We start from the raw sequence: 5,890 nt of genomic DNA, 5'->3' as shown, positions 1-5,890 counted from the left end.
ATATTCGTATCTGTCAAAATACGAATATGGATATGTATATCCATATTTATTTCTAAAATGGATACTAAAATGCATGTATCCGAATTTGTTTTTGAGATTTGAATTCAAATGTGGATATCCGAATTGCTTTGAATTTGAATATGGAAATGGATAATATCCGTATTCGTCAACCAGAGAACCAAATTTTGCTAACATTTTAGAAATTTCAGAGGTGAATGAAATTTATATATTCCGGTCCAATCAAATTGGAACAAATTTAAGTCAAATTTGACCAAAAATTTAAATTTTTGACATGAATTTTGAATGAAATTTCTAAAATTTTGGTCATTCCAGTAATTCCAAAAATGTAAACGAATTTTTTGCGCACCAAAATAAAAAATTCTTATTATTAAAATTGTAGGATATTTTATTCGAATACATATTCGTATTCAAACTATCCAATTTGTATTCGTATTCGAGAATATTCAAATTTATATTCATATTTATATTAAAATATAGATAACAACATAAAAAACATATTATTTAATCTATATCCGATTCGTTTCCGTCCCTATATCTGATTCGCCAAACTCTTGATAGAGGCAGTCAGATTCGGATTGGGTTGTGCTTCCGCCCGGGTTGCAGTGGACCAGATAGCTCGCGAACACTTTCAAACTCGTTCGTCAAACATCGCCTTACCCCGTACGTTGGTGGCCGCACTCCCTCTCGGCCCTCGCCTTCCCCTGCTCTCTCCTAGCGAGCTCCGCCCTGGCGCCTCCCTAGGCCACCTTCTCCCCGCCGCTCGACCTATCTGCTGCCGATTGCATAAACCCGCGGTCCCTGGTTCAAGATCCAGACTGGAACCATGGCTTCTTCTCTCGATTCTTCGGCCACTGAGGACCGATTCCTCCTGACGACGGGAAATTTGGAATTTTACCACTCTCATTGTTGGCACTCGTTAAAATACCACTGGTGAACACAACTTTATTAAAATGCCATTCTCACCGATGCCCACCTCTTTATAATGCCACTATCCATTTTTTTCCCTCAAATTTCTTTTCTTTTTCAGCTGAAATCAAACCTGGATTGACGAATTTGCCCTGGCTGAAATACAGTCACCTTGTTTCAATCACTATGTTTTTGTGTTCCTGTATGCTCCTAACAACCATTCAGGAATTAAAAGAACTCAAGCATAGGAGCTACAGTAGGCAAGAGCAAATCAATCTTGAACTGGGCACGAGATTTAGATTAAAAAGACGTGATTTAGCTGAAAAAGAACGATCTCAACTGATCCAAATAAAGGGCCTGTTCGGCCTGAGGCAAATTCATTAATCAAGATCTAATTTTAGCTGAAAAAGAAAAAAAATTGAGAGGAAAAAGAGATAGTGGTATTATAGCGAGGTGATCCTCAACGAAAGTGGCATTTTAACAAAGTTGTGTTGACCGACGGCATTTACAAGCGCCAATGACCAAAGTGGTAAAATCCCAAATTTCTACCTGAGGGCACCGCAGCTCGTCCAGCAAACAAATCGTGTCGGCGCGCTGGGAGGAAGGGAGACGGGCGACGCGGCTGGGAAACCGGTGCGACGGGGGAGGAGGACCGCAGCGAGCACACCAGAGGGACGTGGAGGACTGCTTCCTGGCTGCGGCCATCGGTCAACTCGGGCAGCAGCGTCGCCACGGACCATAGGTGGGTCTTGCACCTGCTCCACGTGATTGGAGACCATGGAGACCGTGGATGCAACGTCGGAAGCTTGGGTGTCTCAGCTGATTCGGAGTCCTTATCTCAGAACGCCCCCAATATGTTCGACAAAATGCCAAACACAAACTGCAGTAAGTCAAGCCTCATCTCTTCCCTATCTCACTTTTCAATTTGAATCTGGTGCAAAGCAGTATCCAAAAAACTAAAAAAATATCACAAGCATTATCCAAGAAACTTAAACACAAGCATCATCTTTTTGTATTTAGAATATACCGTTGACTGAATTGTTTAATTTGAAATCTGTCTTCCCTGCACGGAATATTTGGATTACTAAAAAGAATGGTAGTCAGAGTTAGAATCAGGCCAGTAAAATGTACTCTTTCCTATTGATTTATTATGGTTGACATGGGAAAATTCTTTAGATAAAGAATTACATACATCATTGCTACTATGCTTGAATTGCTAACATGGATGTTACGCTTCAATTTTGTCTCGAAATAACAAAATGGCTGATGCTTGAATTTGCAGCTCAAATGAAAGATTATTTGGTTCGCAAAGTGGAATCGCAGGGATTCAGGACACCTCTATCGACAGCTACTACTGTACTGCAGTTGTGTTGGCCCCGTGCTCTATAAGTTCCATCCTCTACAGTATAAGCAACATCCAACGTTGTCATCTTGAGGAATAAAGAAATGCCTAGGTGAGTGCATTCCTCATGCATACCAGGAACTTACACAGCCTATTCCATCAATTTCGCAACACAAGTTTGCATTTGAAAACTAATACCACTATTTTATCATTTGTGCAGCCTTGCATGGATATAGCACTGAAATTTATTTTCTCTGCAAATATTGGTGAATGTGTCAAGTAAAGAACAAACAATTCCTAACAGTTGCTATTATTTGTTCCATTGATGACATGTATCACATCTTAATATTATTTCATAAATGGATGGCCAGAACATGTTTGCAAGTATTTATAGGGTAATTACTGTGCTCTCTAAGTTTCAATGTATGTAATTCATGGCAGAAATAAAAACTCATGTGATTATTATACAAATGTCATCACCTAAATTCTTTCCCTCTAATGGATTTTTCTTTTATATTATCGGCTACAAGCACAAGCATGGTCCTTTTAAGAACTATATATTCTTGATTTTATAGGTACATAAGAAACATTATTAAGAAATTTCCAAAAGAGGTTGTTTCCACACAACAATCAATTAGTGGGAGCGATGGGAGCTTGTGTTAAACATTGGCAACTGAAAGTGAATGTAGGCTTGATATTTATAACCTTTTTTATTTTGTTATTCTCACTACTCCTTTGCATACCTAGGTACATGTAAATATGTCATACCTTAGACCTTGGGAAAAGCTGATATGGGTGCACAATCATATATTAGCTTTACAAAAGTACTCTTCATGTTATACCAGATTCAGGATGTCTTAGTTCTGCTTTAAAACATCCAGCAGTACACGTATCATAAATCCTAAAATCTGTAGGGTCATGATCCTTCATTTTCTTTTCTGAGGTGATATGTGCCAAGGAAAGCTAATTGAAAGATTCCCAGTTTACATATTTGTCTTGAAGTTGACAGGGAACATGCAACATCCAATATTATTGCTGAAATGGACTTGTACTGCTTGCATATCTAATCTTTGCCCGAAAGTGGAAGGGTCGATATCTCAACTTATGATAGTTCAGGTATGTGAAATTTCTGTAGCATATGACTTTTGGGTAAAACTTTGGGTTGGCTTTTGAGATAAACATATAATCGACGTTGAAAGTTTATACTTCATTTGACACACACTCATCTATACTTCTCTTCTTCTATACTACAAAGCGCGAGTTTTCCTATAATTATTTCTCACAAATTATGTATCCAAATAAATTTGATGGTGTTAGACCCATTGCACAATTTCCATCCAATAGCATGCATGAGCGACGCCCCACCCGTCCACGTAGGTCCACGCGTGGGCACACCGCGGTTTCACGTGAGAACGCATGCGTTTGGCTCTCCTTTATGCTACTAATCTCACCTGTGATTTTTCTACCCGATCGCTAAATCCACTCCATCACTCCCCATTCGAGCTTGCTGACACCGACGCCCCCAGATCTGCTTCGTCGCCACCGCCACCCCCACTCCTCCCCCGCCTTCGGTGGCGCCACCACCCCGAGCCCCATTGCCGCTCAGATCCACCTAGAAGTTGAAGCCCTTGATCCAGATCCAACCATGGCTCACCTCGACGCACTCCTCTTCGTCACCGTCATCGCTGTGACGGCCACGCTCCTCTCCACGTCGAGCGCCCGCAGCTTCTACCTCTCGGGGAGCTACCCACACAAGTACAACACCAGCGAGTCCCTCATCGTAAGGTGAACTCCCTCACCTCTATTGACACTGAGATGCCCTTCAGCTACTACAACCTCGCCTTCTTCACCGTGTCCAGGATGAATTTGACCACCAGAACCAAAGATCTCGCTTTTCTTTAATTTGTATGGAATCCAATTCAATCCAATCCGTTGATCAGCCAGCAGATAAGATTTTAACTGCCACAAGCTTCAATAAGAAAGCCTCTCAGAACAAGCCCTTGCTTCCTCATGGTTTAAAGAATACAAGAAATATTTGCTTCCTAAATGCAATCTTGCAGGCACTGCTTTCGTGCTCACCTTTTGTCCACCTGTTATAAGACCTGATGAATCGAAGTATACCTAAGGTACTACTACTTAACCAAGTCAGTTCGATGCAATTTTGGTGCTTATTTCATTGCCTTCCTTCTGAATGATTCTTTCATTTTAGGTTGGTTATCTAACCTTGAGTGCATTTGTTGAGTTCATCTCGCAATTTGATGTGCTTGATGAGTCAATAATGAAGAAAAACGAGAAGGCTTCTATTGTTGCCACAAAACCACTTAATCCTGCCATGTTTGATACTGTTCTCAGAAATTTTACTCCAGATGTGCCAGCATTGGTATTGCTATCGCAGCAACATATTCATTGTTGCTTAGCTTCCACTCACGAAGAAGAATGTATATTCCACGAAAATCATAAAAATACGGGCTTGTGGTGGGATATTTTGTTCCGAAAATCATTTTTGTGACATCATTAAATACCTTCAGAGAATCTGTCACATTTCACATGCTTCCGGTCATCATTGGAAGGTAAGAACTTATATGAGCTATCACATTCAGCTAATCTATAAAAATCATCACTGAATTTCATAGCTCTTTCAAGCATAAGGAATGTTGAATTCCATCTAGTCGGCACATTAGATATAAAGGATAGACTCGGAGCATTTACTTGTTGCGCAATCAGCATGAAATTTTCCTTCCTTGATGTTGATGACTTCACATATTTGATAGATTCTTGGACATTCACTACAGTTGGAAAAATGGCTTTCAATCCATCCTGCATAATTATATTCAGCACATGTGCAACACATTCGATATGGAAAAGATCCCCATTCAGGTGTAGTGCTTTCTAAGACAAAAGAAACCTCTAACTTCTCGGACAACAACATCATTGACAGTACAATTGCCAAGGGCAAAGAAAAAGATTTTTCTATCCAAATTCCAAGGGTACAACCTACTTATAAGTTCTTTTGGCAATGTGCTCCCTAGTGTGAGGTACTTATACCGCAAACCCAAAGAGCCTTTTATGCAAATTCCAATCAGCATTAACATAATGTGCAGTAATGCTCATATATCATGCCATTTCAGTATGTGTCCAAATGTCAGATGTTATACTGATCCAACCTGATTGTTTGTCAAATACTTCATACAATTTCAGCTTTTCCTCATAAATTCTCATGCAGCCATCTTTTAGACAAGTTCGATGTGCTAGATTGAATAAGGGTTGGAGATTATAAATGAATATTCTAGTATAATAGTGTTTAGCCATAAGAAAAGGGGAGCCATGACAAAGAATCATTCTAGCAAAATCTTCACGACTTGTTTGCTGATTAAACACAGAAAGATCTAAATTTGGGCTACCAAACTTTTTTCTCTTTGATGATTGAAGCTCAGGACAGACCCCGATGTGATACTTCAAGCGATTTGTCCCATTTCTATTACCAGTCACATAGTATTTTTGCAATGTTTGCAAATTACCTTATAAGCACCGTCTAACATAGTCAGATCAAAATTATTCCGGACCTCTGATCTAAGTTCCTTATGACAAAGCAAACTTTCCGTACTGATATCTTGCTCTGAA

At 39.8% G+C, this 5,890-nt stretch overlaps 1 long non-coding RNA gene across 1 annotated transcript; it reads left to right on the top strand.

The window, feature by feature from the left end:
- The first annotated feature begins 1,441 nt into the window (after window positions 1–1,441).
- Window positions 1,442–2,873, top strand: LOC133911141 (uncharacterized). Its single transcript, XR_009908604.1, has 3 exons — window positions 1,442–1,812; window positions 2,210–2,381; window positions 2,490–2,873. It is a non-coding gene; the product is annotated as an uncharacterized LOC133911141 (long non-coding RNA).
- The last annotated feature ends 3,017 nt before the right edge of the window (window positions 2,874–5,890 follow it).

This window comes from Phragmites australis, chromosome 3, assembly GCF_958298935.1.
Source record: "Phragmites australis chromosome 3, lpPhrAust1.1, whole genome shotgun sequence".
NCBI classification, from domain to species: Eukaryota; Viridiplantae; Streptophyta; class Magnoliopsida; order Poales; family Poaceae; genus Phragmites; species Phragmites australis.
The sequence above is the reverse complement of the archived record's forward strand: the minus strand, read 5'-3'. Positions and strand labels throughout refer to the sequence as shown.